The sequence below is a fragment of the Triticum urartu genome, chromosome 5A (genome assembly GCF_056163025.1).
Source record: "Triticum urartu cultivar PI428250 chromosome 5A, HENAU_Tu73, whole genome shotgun sequence".
In the NCBI taxonomy this organism is placed as follows: Eukaryota; Viridiplantae; Streptophyta; class Magnoliopsida; order Poales; family Poaceae; genus Triticum; species Triticum urartu.
The window spans coordinates 394,755,489-394,769,686 of record NC_141877.1 but is presented as its reverse complement, the minus strand read 5'-3'; positions in this window follow the sequence as shown (position 1 = coordinate 394,769,686).

The window sequence follows — 14,198 nt, the reverse complement described above, 5'->3', positions numbered from 1 at the left end:
GCCTAGTTTCAACGCATTGCAATACCGTTTACGCTCACTTTTATCATTAGTTACCTTGCTGTTTTTATAATTTCAGATTACAAATACAAATATCTACTATCCATATACCACTTGTATCACCATCTCTTCGCCGAACTAGTGCACCTATACAATTTACCATTGTATTGGGTGTGTTGGGGACACAAGAGACTCTTTGTTATTTGGTTGCAGGGTTGCTTGAGAGAGACCATCTTCATCCTACGCCTCCTACGGATTGGTAAACCTTAGGTCATCCACTTGAGGGAAATTTGCTACTGTCCTACAAACCTCTGCACTTGGAGGCCCAACAACGTCTACAAGAAGAAGGTTGTGTAGTAGACATCACTTATACAAGCAGTCATCATATTGTTATCATAGGCCAAGTATTAAACTTACCATGTGCCTCGCGGGCGAATTTCTCGATTTCGGCCATTTTGCAACTCGGCAAGCTTGGCTTTCGCTAGCTCTAGCTCCTCTTAGAGATATTTATTATCTTGCCGAGAAGTCTATGTCAAACGTAACAAAATTTTGTGTGAAACACATATCGATCCTTAATTCAGCCACCCGTGCCCAAATTAAGACTCAGGGGCTACTAGGCTTCACACTTCTCAATTAAAACCATTAAAGGGGTAAATCGATCCCCTGGTTAGGTGTTACCACATGATCAGTGGCTCGGGGGCTACTGTATTGATGATTTAATTTAAAGTGCAAAACTATTTCCGAGGAGACTGCGATCCTCGGGTTGGTCGGACGCAGCCAAACCAAGTCACAAAAGCTATTGCACACCACGTTTTCGTTCCTCAAATAGGCCGCCAAGCGGTTTGTTTTATCCTTCAAGCGCATCCCGGATTTTAGGCCAACACGCACCTTGAGGGCTACAGGTTATAATCTCAGCAGAGGGTATGCACCTGTGACTATGTGTTTTGATCTCTCTCTCTCTCTCTCTGTCTATCTATCTCGTGTTCTTGATTTGGCATGATCTCGATGTACCACGAGCTTTGTTAATATAGTTGAATCATATGGTGTTCTTCCCTATCTATCTTGTTGTGATGAATTGGGTCTTTCCCTTTGAGGTTTCATTATTGTCGGATTGAATATTTTGGATTTGAGAACACTTGATGTATGTCTTGCATGTGGATACCCGTGGTAACAATGGGGTATTATATTGAGTCACTTGATGTATGTTTTGGTAATCAACTTGCGAATTCGCAAGGTGACAATGGGACAATCTGGGTGGGGCTAACATTTGTTAAGGATCGTATATTTTGAAAAAGTAATGATTATGCTTCTTATATTCATGGATATTATTAGTTCATATTGTTACTTCATTGTTTCTTGATATTATTAGTTGATATTGTTACTTCATCGTTTCTTAATATTTATACCATAAAAAGATTACATGATACACATGCTAGTTAGCATTTCACATCAACAATTCTGCTTTTATCATTTACATACTCGAGGACGAGCATGAATTAAGCTTGGGGATGCTGATATGCCTCCAGCGTATCTATAATTTTTGATTGTTTTATGCCATTATATTATCAATCTTGGATGCTTTATATGTTATTTTATATCATTTTCTAGGACTAACCTATTAACCCAATGACCAGTGTTAGTTCCTATTTTTTTGCTTCTTTTTTTACTTTTTAGAAAAATCAATACCAAATGAAGTCCAAACACAATGGAACTTTACAGTGATTTTTTCTGGACCAGAAGGGACCCTAGAAGGTTTGGGAGGAGGCCAGAAGCCTTACGGTAAAGACACGAGCTCACAGGGCATGCCCTAGGGGAGTAGGCGCCCCCTGAGGTCGTGACTCGCAACTCCGTTTAACCTAATTCCACCTGTATTAATTCCCAAAAATTCCCAAACCAATAGAGGGACATCTGAAACACTTTTTCACCGCCGCAAGCCTTTGTTCTTCCACGATCAAATCTGGAGGCCTTTTCTAGTACTCTGCCAGAGGGGGAATCCATCACGGAGGGCCTCTACATCAACCTTGATGCCCTACTGATGATGCGTGAGTAGTTCACCACCAACCTACGGGTCCATAGCTAGTAGCTAGATGGCTCCCTCTCTCTCTCTCTCTCTTTGATCTTCAATGACATGTTCTCCTCGAACTTCTTGGAGTTCTATCTGATGTAATCTTATTTTGCAGTGTGTTTGTTGGGATCCGGCTAATTGTGGGTTTATGATCAGATTATTCATTGAACGTAATTGAGTCTTTTCTGAACTTTATTATGCATGATTATTACAGCTTTGTATTTCTCTTCGATCTATCCGTTTGGTTTGGCTAACTAGATTGATATATCTTCAGTGTGAGAGGTGCTTTTGTAATGGGTTCAATTTTACGGTGTCCTCACCCAGTGATAGAAGGGGTAGCGAGGCATGTACTTGTATTGTTGCCATTAAGGGGAAAACGACGGGGTTTAATAAAATTGCTTGAGTTTACTTTGTCTACATCATGTTATCTTGCTTAAAGTGTTACCCTATTTGTCACGAACTTAATAACATAGATGCATGTTGGATAGCGGGCGATTGGTGGAGTAATAGTAGTAGATGCAGGTAGAAGTCGGTCTACTTATCACAGATGTGATGCATATATGTGTGATCATTGCCATGAATAACATCATAACTATGCGATTTTCTATCAATTTCCCAACAGTAATTTGTTTACCCACCATATGCTATGTGTTCGAGAGAGAAGCCTTTAGTGAAAACTATGGCCCCCAGGTCTATTTAATCATGTTAATAAAAACCAAAGATACCTTGCTGAAATTTATTATCTTTTATTTTATTTTGCAATTTATTTATCTATCACTACAGATTTAATCCTTGCAAGTAACAAGTTCAAGGGGATTGAGAACCCTCTTGCCCGCGTTGGGTGCAAGTATTTGCTTTTGTGCGTACAAGTGTTGTTTACTAGGGTTTGTGAGATTCTCCTATTGTTTCGATAAACCTTGGTTCTCACTGAGGGAAATACTTATCGCTACTATATTGCTTGACCCTTCCTCCTCGGGGAAAATCCCAACGCAGCTCATAAGTAGAAGAAGTATCCTCAGTAGAATCGCTCCGCTGGAGAGCAAAAGTGCTCCTGGCCAGGTTCCGCCTCGAGACGACGGCGCCTCGTCCTTTTTTTTCTTATTTTTTTCTAGGCAAAAGGCTTCATATAGCAGAAGGAGGGCACCGGAGGGTTACTATGGGCCCCACAAGGCATTAGGGCGCGCCTTGGGGGTGGGCGCGCCCTGTTGCCTTGCGGACAGCATGAGGCCCTCCTCTGGTGGTTCTTCATTCTAGTATTTATTATATATTTAGTAAACAATTCTGTGAAGAGCTTCGTGGAATAGCTACCTCTGTTGTACCTCTTTTAGATCCAGAACTTCATTTTGCCGATAATGTGACGACCCGAGACCGACGCTCCAGACGCCTTCCATGTTTTTCATTGTTGTCGTGTGTTTTATTTGCTTTTTGCATTTCATCATCTCATCATGTGCATTGCATTCACTTGTCTTCATAAAAACTTGCATCCGTTCATAGTTGCTGCTTGTCTCTGTTGTTTTCGTTGACCGTTCCGAGACCACACTCACAACCTGGATCTTCGTTTTCTCTCTTGCCTAAGCCAGAGTCTCCCTGCACAGTGCACGAACCGCCCTCGTGCACTCCCGAAAACTATCCCGAACCCGGCCCGAGCAGTCATGACCGATGGGTCCGAATCATCCCCAAACATCCCTAAAATATCTTTGTTTTCTTCTTTGGACTCCCTAGCCTACTTTTTCTATTCATATGATTACGATCGGAGGGGCTAGATAGCCCTACTCCTTTTCCTACATGGTATTTAAATAGATGAAACCAAGCCCTAGCTTGTCCCATCCATCCATCCCCTCACCTGCCGCCACCACCCTCTTCCATCGGGATCCTCCCAGATCCACTTCTCCAACCAGCCATCCAACGAAGAACCTTCCCGATCCACCCACCAACCTCAGCCTCCGACCACCTCCCTTGTTCTCCGTGCCGCTCCATTCACAGCCTCCCACGCACAGCCGCACAACCGACCTCGAGCTCTCCCGCGGCCAGCTGGTGCTTGATCCAGGTTGGATCGAGGCCACGGCATCGCTCACCTCTGTCTCCTCCGCCCAAGTACCCGCATGGGAGATGCCCGGCGCTCCACCCCAAGAAGGAACAGCGCACAAGCGCTACTCCTCCTCGCGACCCGCCACCCCGGCGACCTCCTCTCGCGGGCCCATACCGCCTCCGTCCTCCCTACACCCCTTCTCTTCCTTCCTCTTTTTCTGTAAGCTCTAGCTCTTCCTCGCGTTTTCTTCGCACAGGAGCTCCAACCCCTGGCCATGGACACCCGTGCTTCCCCGGTGCCTTGCACGTCCACGCCGCCTATGACAACAACAGCAGGTCATGCCGCCGGCCTCCTCCCTGCCTCGCCAGGGGCTCAAGCACCACCGTGCCGCCCCTACTCCCTTCCCCTGTTTCCCTCTATCTCTCACTCTCTCTTTCTCATAGTTCCAGTCTCTCTACAGGGAAACCCATCGCCGCTCATCGCCATGGCTGGCCCTGCCAAGCTCCAGTACGCTGGATCCATCCATCCCCGTCATCTGCTAGCCTCGCCAAGTCCCTCGCCGGCCTTCTGCACCTCGTCTGTGGCCATGACTGTCGGAGCCATGCCTCACTGTGCTCGCAGCTGCATCGCCGATCTTCCTCCATGACACTGCCGCTTCGAGTCTCCCCATGCCACTCGACACCGCCGTGCCAAGTTCCCGTTGTCGCCGCGAGCCACCTCTTCTGCATCTTCACTCTTCAGCGAGGACGAGGCCAGCACCAAGTCCCTCTCGGTCCCCTGCTTCGTTGACCGTGCGCCTCTCCCATGCGTGGACACATGTGTCCATGTTAGTTGCGACGTGCCAAGGCCGAGCCTCCCCGCCTCCAAGGCCCAGCGCGATCGCGGCCCAACTCCGTGTGTTTTTGCCAGCCCAATGTGAGCAGCAGCCCCTTCTCTCTATTGGGCCAGTCAGTTTTGGCTTGTATAGGTTTTTTTAGGTTCCGTGATTTTGCTAATTATCCCAGGATTTACAGTTTTGCAGAAAAACCCTCCATGTTCACGCATACAATAACTCCACAACCGTGCATCACATGTAAATAATTTATATATGTAAAATGCTTAGAATTTTTTCTAGTTTCATAATTTCCAAGTTTCATCCATGTTTAAAATGTTTAAAATGTTGTTTGCTTTTAATTTGCTAAATGACATGTTAAAATGCTTTATTTCATAACTAAATAACCGTAGCTCCGGATCTAATAAACTTTATATGTAAATGGGGTAGAAAAATGCATAGATTAACTTGGTAGCATTACTTTGCATGTTTAACAACTCTAAAATTGTGTATAGGGCAGTGATGACCCACAAGTATAGGGGATCTATCGTAGTCCTTTCGATAAGTAAGAGTGTCGAACCCAACGAGGAGCAGAAGGAAATGATAAGCGGTTTTCAGCAAGGTATTCTCTGCAAGTACTGAAATAAGTGGTAACAGATAGTTTTATGATAGGATAAATTGTAACGAGCAACAAGTAACAAAAGTAAATAAAGTGCAGCAAGGTGGCCCAATCCTTTTGTAGTAAAGGACAAGCTGGAACAAACTCTTATAATAGGAAAAACGCTCCTGAGGACACATGGGAATATCGTCAAGCTAGTTTTCATCACGTTCATTTGATTCGCGTTCGATACTTTGATAATTTGATATGTGGGTGGACCGGTGCTTGGGTGCTGTTCTTACTTGAACAAGCATCCCACTTATGATTAACCTCTATTGCAAGCATCCGCAACTACAACAAAAGTATTAAGGTAAACCTAACCGTAGCATGAAACATGTGGATCCAAGCAACGCATAAACTAGGGTTTAAGCTTCTATCACTCTAGCAACCCATCATCTACTTATTACTTCCCAATTCCTTCCTCTAGGCCCAAATAATGGTGAAGTGTTATGTAGTCGACGTTCACATAACACCCTAGAGGCTAGACAACATACATCTTATCAAAATATCAAACGAATACCAAATTCACATGGCTACTCATAGCAAGACTTCTCCCTTGTCCTCAGGAACGAACATAATTACTCACAAAGCATATTCATGTTCATAATTAGAGGGGTAATAATATGCATATATGATCTGAACATATAATCTTCCACCAATTAAACCAACTAGCATCAACTACAAGGAGTAATCAACACTACTAGCAACCTACTAGCACCAATCCCGGACTTTGAGACAAGAATTGGATACAAGAGATGAACTAGGGTTTGGAGATGAGATGGTGCTGGTGAAGATGTTGATGGAGATTGCCCTCTCCCGATGAGAGGAGCGTTGTTGATCACGATGGTGATGATTTCCCCCTCCGGGAGAGAAGTTTCCCCGGCAGAACAGCTCTGCCGGAGCTCTAGATTGGATCTGCCAAGGTTCCGCCTCATGGCGGCGGAGTCTCATCCCGAAAAGTTCCTTCTTATTTTTTATCATCGAAAGACTTCATATAGGAGAAGATGGACGTCGGAGAGCCACCAGGGGGCCAACGAGGTAGGGGGCGCGCCCTAGGGGGGGGGCACCCTCGTGAGAAGGGTGTGGGCCCCCTGGCCTTCATCTTTTGTGAGGATTTTTCTTTATTTAATTCAAAACATTCCGTGAGTTTCAGGACTTTTGGAGTTGCGCAGAATAGGTCTCTAATATTTGCTCCTTTTCCAGCCCAGAATTCCAGCTGCCGGCATTCTCCCTCTTTATGTAAACCTTGTAAAATAAGAGAGAATAGCCATAAGTATTGTGACATAAAGTGAAATAACAGTCCATAATGCAATAAATATCGATATAAAAGCATGATGCAAAATGGACGTATCAACTCCCCCAAGCTTAGACCTCGCTTGTCCTCAAGCGAAAAGCCAATAACAATAAATATGTCCTCATGTTTAGAGGTAGAGGTGCCGATAAAAATAAAATACGGACATGAAGGCATCATGATTATTCTCATAACAGCAACTTATATAGATTTTGTCATATGATTACTTATGTTCAAGTGATGATCTATTCACAATGAAAAAGTATAAATCATAAACCTTATTGGGCTCCAACAAACTATAATCTCAGTCATTGAAGGAATTGCAATTTATCATAACATCGGAAAGAGTCTATGTTAGAGCTAAAAAGCAAGTCCACATACTCAACTATCATTTAGTCCTCCATAATTGCTAACACTCATGCAATACTTGTGGTTACAGAGTTTTAATTGGACACAGAGAAAGATAGGGGCTTATAGTTTTGCCCCACAACCTTTTACCTCAAGGGTAATGTCAACAATAATGGTTCATGCTCCCCTACATCCAATTAGATATATATATATATATATATCATGTTCTTCCCAACATGCTGAGCTTGCCAAAGGATAAAATGAAAAAGAAAAGGTGAAGATCACCGTGACTCTTGCATAAGGTAGAGGATAATAATAAAAGATAGGCCCTTCACAGAGGGAAGCAGAGGTTGCCATGTGCTTTTATGGTTGGATGCATAAAATCTCAATGCGAAAGAACGTCACTTTATATTGCTCCTTGTGATATGAACCTTTATTATGCAGTCCGTCACTTTTATTACTTCCACATCACAAGATCGTATAAAGCTTATTTCTCCCACACTAATCAATCATACATATTTAGAGCAATTTTTATTGCTTTGCACCGATGACAACTTACTTGAAGGATCTTACTCAATCCATAGGTAGATATGGTGGAGTCTCATGGCAAAACTAGTTTAGGGATTTTGGAAGCACAAGTAGTATTTCTACTTGGTGCTGAGAATTTGGCTAGCATGAGGGGGAAAGGCAAGCTCAACAAGTTAGAGGAACCATGACAACATACTTTATCTCAGATATAAGAAAGACATAACTCATTACGTTGTCTTCCTTGTCCAACATCAACTCTTTAGCATGTCATATTTTAATGAGTGCTCCCAATCATAAAAGATGTCAATGATAATATATCTATATGTGAAAACCTCTCTTTCCTTATTACTTCCTATTAATTGCAACAATGACCAAAGCTATGTCTACCAACTCCCAACAACTTTTAATCATCATACTCTTTCTATTGAAGTCATTACTCTCAATAAGATCAATATGAACTTTTTTATTCTTTTTATACTTTTTCTCTTTTCTTTTATTCACCCAAGATCATGGCAAAATAATCAAGCCCTTGACTCAACACTGATCTTTATTATATATAGCTCACGGACGCGATTACATAGAGAGATCATAAAGCAAAACTCAAAACTAGATCATGCCATAAACTTTATTCTACTAGATCAAGATACTACTAATAAGATCGAACGAAGAAAAACAGTAAAGATAGGAGTTGTGATTGTGATACGATACCGGGGCACCTCCCCCAAGCTTGGCAGTTTCCAAGGGGAGTGCCCATACCCAGATACTCAATTCTTCTTTGTTGGAGGAGACGGTGGAAGTGTTGTTGATGATGCGGGCTTGTCATCCATCTTCCAAGGCATAGGTTCACCATCATAGAAAGATGATCGAGTCTCCGGAATCCTCAAATCTGCAGCCAAACTCATTCTTTTGAATCTATATTCATACTCACAGTTTTGGTTTTGAAGGTCATAGACTTGGGCTTGGAGGTGCTCGATCTTCTCATGTAGCTTGAAGATGGCCTCCTCGGTGTTCTTGGCATCCGTCTTGTAGTTGTTAGTGTACTCCGCGAGCATCATGTGGCTAGCGTTGAGTCCACGCTCTACCATCCTTTGGCACTTGAAAACTTGTTGCTCCACTGCTTCGAGCCTCGTCTCCATGCTTCCGGTCCCCTTTGGTCCCTCTTCATCGCGGATGTGCAGCAACCCATCACGCATCTCAATGGTTTGAGGGTGTCGCAGCACCTCCGCGAGGTAAGGGTTGATGACCTTCTCGAAGAACTTGTCCTTGGAGGCGCTTGGGGCCGTCATGATAACCTAGATCTGTCAGAAAAACAGCTCGAAACAAAAACGGGAGATTTTTGTGTGATACGGGAGTCAAAACCTTCGGGGGGTTATATAATGAATTTTTACCGACCAAAATACGTAACATGCAAGAAAACGGAGTCCGGAAGGCACACGAGGCGCTCACGAGGTAGGGGGGCGCGCCCAGGGGGGTAGGCCGCGCCCACCACCCTCGTGGGGCCCTCGTGTCCTTCCCGGACTACTACATATTTTCCTATTTTTCTAAATATTCCAAAACAGAGAAATATTGCCTTAAAAATTGTCTTGGAGTCGGTTTACTTACCGTACCACATACCTATTCCTTTTCGGAGTCTGAAATGTTCCGGAAAGTGTCCCTTATGTATTCCTCTGGGGTTATGGTTTCAATAATATTGGTTTCAACATTTATGGGGTTACCTGAGATATAATGTTTAATTCTTTGACCGTTTACCACCTTCGGATTTGTGCCCTCGAAGTTGTTGATTTGTATGTCACCGGAACGATATACCTCCTCAATAACGTAAGGGCCTTCCCATTTAGAGAGAAGTTTTTCTGCAAAAAATCTTAAACGAGAGTTGTATAGCAATACACGATCACCTACATTAAACTCACGCTTTTGTATCCTTTTGTCATGCCATCTTTTAACTTTTTCTTTAAACAACTTGGCATTTTCATAAGCTTGGGTTCTCCATTCATCAAGTGAGATAATATCAAATAACCTATTCTCACCGGCAAGTTTAAAATCATAGTTGAGTTCTTTAATAGCCCAATATGCCTTATGTTCTAGCTCGAGAGGTAAGTGACATGCTTTTCCATAAACCATTTTATACGGAGACATACCCATAGGATTTTTATATGCAGTTCTATATGCCCATAATGCATCATCAAGTTTCTTAGACCAATTCTTTCTAGACCTATTAACAGCCTTTTGCAAAATTAACTTGAGCTCTCTATTGCTCAATTCTACCTGACCACTAGACTGTGGGTGATAAGGGGATGCAATTCTATGATTAACATCATATTTAGCAAGCATTTTACGGAAGGCACCATGAATAAAGTGTGAACCACCATCAGTCATTAAATATCTATGGACTCTAAACCTCGGAAAAATAACTTCTTTAAGCATTTTAATAGAAGTGTTATGATTAGCACTACTAGTTGGAATAGCTTCTACCCACTTAGTAACGTAATCAACAACAACTAGAATATGTGTGTATCCATTAGAGGCAAGAAAAGGTCCCATATAATCAAAGCCCCAAACATCAAACGGTTCAATAACAAGTGAATAATTCATAGGCATTTCTTAACGTCTACTAATTTTACCAATTCTTTGACATTCATCACAAGACAAGACAAACTTACGGGCATCCTTGAAGAGAGTGGGCCAATAAAAACCAGATTGCAATACCTTATGTGCAGTTCTATCTCCAGCGTGGTGTCCTCCATAAGACTCGGAATGACACTTGCGTAGGATCTGTTCATGTACATGCTCAGGTACACAACGTCTAATAACACCATCTACTCCTTCCTTATAAAGATGTGCGTCATCCCAAAAGTAATGTCTCAAGTCATAGAAGAACTTTTTCTTTTGCTGGTATGTGAAGCTAGGTGGTATAAACTTAGCAACAATATAATTAGTATAATCATCATACCATGGAGTACTACGAGAAGTACTTATAACATTTAATTGTTCATCAGGAAAGTTATCATTAATAGGTAGAGGGTCATCAAGAATATTTTCTAACCTAGACAAGTTGTCTGCAATGGGGTTCTCAGCTCCCTTCCTATCAACAATATGCAAATCAAACTCTTGTAGCAAGAGAAACCATCTAATAAGTCTAGGTTTAGCATCTTTATTTTTCATAAGGTATTTAATAGTAGCATGATCAGTGTGAATAGTTACTTTAGAATCAACAATATAAGGTCTGAACTTATCACAAGCAAATACAACTGCTAAAAGCTCTTTTTCAGTAGTAGCATAATTTCTTTGAGCATTGTCTAGAGTCTTACTAGCATAATGAATAAAATTTAATTTCTTATCAACTCTTTGCCCTAGAACAGCACCTACAGCATAATCACTAGCAGCACACATGATTTCAAAGGGTAAATTCCAATCAGGTGGCTGAACGATAGGTGCAGAGACTAATGCTTTCTTAAGTATTTCAAATTCTTCTACACAATCATCATCAAAGACAAATGGTATATCTTTTTGCAATAAATTAGTCAGAGGCCGAGAAATTTTTGAGAAGTCCTTAGTGAACCTCCTATAGAAACCGGCATGACCAAGGAAACTTCTTATACCTTTGATGTCCTTGGGACATGGCATCATTTCAATAGCATCAACCTTGGCTTTATCAACTTCAATACCTCTTTCAGAAACTTTGTGCCCCAAGACAAAACCTTCATTAACCATAAAGTGGCACTTTTCCCAATTCAAGACAAGATTAGTTTCTTCACATCTCTGCAAAACACAATCGAGATTGCTCAAGCAATCATCAAAGGAGGAACCATAGACAGAAAAGTCGTCCATGAAAACCTCACAAATCTTTTACGGAAGGGACACAATGGACATGACTTACCCACTCACTATCAGCAACAGGATAGATTATACCTGCCTCCAGAAGCTTGAGTATTTCTTTTCTTACCACTTCTTTCATTTTAGGATTCAGATGTCGTTGAGGATCACGAACTGGTTTGGCATTTGCTTCCATGACATAGAGTGGGACTAATGCCCTTAAGATCATCAAGAGTATATCCAATAGCAGCACGATGCTACTTCAGAGTTTTCAATAATCTTTCTTCTTCATGCTCTGAAAGGTTAGCACGAATAATAACAGGATATATCTTCTTTTCATCAAGATAAGCATATTTAAGATTATCAGGCAGAGGTTTAAGCTCAAACATGGGATCACCCTTGGGTGGAGGAGGATCCCCTAAAATTTCAACAGGCAAGTTATGTTGCAGAATAGGTTCCTGTTTAAAGAATAATTCATCTATTTCCCTTCTTTCATTCATGAACATATCATTTTCATGGTCTAGCAAATAGTGTTCTAAAGGATCACTAGGAGGTACGGCAATAGAAGCAAGACCAATAATTTCATCCTTACTAGGTAATTCTTCCTCACGATGTTGTTTACTAAATTTAGAGAAATTAAACTCATGAACCATATCATCCAAGCCAATAGTAACAACATTCTTTTTGCAGTCTATCTTAGCATTAAAAGTGTTCAAAAAGGGTCTACCAAATATAATGGGACAAAAGCTATCTTGTGGGGAAGTAAGAACAAGAAAATCAGCAGGATATTTAGTTTTCCCACACAAGACTTCAACATCTCTAAAAATTCCAATTGGTGAACATCAATATCTTCTAACTCAATGGTGCAATATCATGCATAATTTCTTTGTATAAGTCATGAGGTATAACACTAGCACTGGCACCCATATCACATAAGCCATGATAACAGTGATCTCCTATTTTAACGGAAATAACAGGCACGCCTACCACAGGTCTATGTTTATCTTTAGCACAAGGTTTAGCAATTCTAGCAGTTTCACCTTCGAACTGAATAACATGCCCATCAATATTATCAGACAAGAGATCTTTAACAATAGAAATATTAGGTTCTACTTTAACTTGCTCAGGAGGTGTATAAGTTCTAATATTGCTTTTACGAACAACAGTTGAAGCTTTAGCATGATCCTTTACTCTAACAGGGAAAGGTGGGTTCTCAACATAAGAAGTAGGAATAATAGGATCATTATAAGTGACAGTCTTTTCTTCAACTTTAATAGGTGCAGCTACTTTTAATTCTATGGGAGGATGATATTTAAACCACTTCTCCTTAGGGAGATCAACATAAGTAGCAAAAGATTCACAGAAAGAAGCTACTATCTTAGAGTCAAGTCCATATTTAGTGCTAAACTTACGGAAAATATCGGTATCCATAAAAGATTTAACACAATCAAACTTAGGTGTCATACCTGACTCTTTACCTTCGTCGAGGTCCCAATCTTCAGAGTTGTGTTTAATTCTATCCAAGAAATTCCATCTGAATTCAATAGTCTTCATCATAAAAGAGCCAGCACAAGAAGTATCGAGCATGTTGCGATTGTTTTCAGAAAGCCGAGCATAAAAACTTTGCATGATTATTTCTCTCTGGAGCTCATGATTGGGGCATGAATATAACATTGATTTAAGCCTCCCCCAAGCTTGAGCGATGCTTTCTCTTTTGCGAGGCCAGAAATTATATATATAATTGCGATCACAATGAACAAAATGCATAGGGTAATACTTTTGATGAAATTCCAACTTCAATCTTTTATAGTCCCATGATCTCATATCATCACATTGCCTATACCATACCAATGCGTCTCCCTTCAAAGATAAAGGGAAGACCTTCTTCTTAGCAACATCATCGGGTTTACCTGCAAGCTTAAATAATCCACAAACTTCATCCACATATATTAAATGCTCATCAGGATGCTTTGTTCCATCTCCTGTAAAAGGGTCAGCTAGCAGTCTTTCCATCATAGACGAAGGAAATTCAAAAGGAGTTTCATTTTCAATAGGTTCAGTAGGTTGAGGAGCAACTCTTTGCTCTACTGGACGGGGTGAATATACCCCGAACAAGCCCCTCAGAGTATTACTTTCCATAGTAACAAGTGACAATAAATTTTAGCACACTATATAATTTTTTCCTTACCAAATTCCACCTACCAAAGGCGCTACACTCCCCGGCAATGGCGCCAGAAAAGAGTCTTGATGACCCACAAGTATAGGGGATCTATCGTAGTCCTTTAGATAAGTAAGAGTGTCAAACCCAACGAGGAGCAGAAGGGAATGATAAGCGGTTTTCAGCAAGGTATTCTCTGCAAGTACTGAAATAAGTGGTAACAGATAGTTTTGTGATAGGATAAATTGTAACGAGCAACAAGTAACAAAAGTAAATAAAGTGCAGCAAGGTGGCCCAATCCTTTTGTAGCAAAGGACAAGCCGGAACAAACTCTTATAATAGGAAAAACGCTCCCGAGGACACATGGGAATATCGTCAAGCTAGTTTTCATCACGTTCATATGATTCGCGTTCAATACTTTGATAATTTGATATGTGGGTGGACCAGTGCTTGGGTGCTGTTCTTACTTGAACAAGCATCCCACTTATGATTAACCTCTA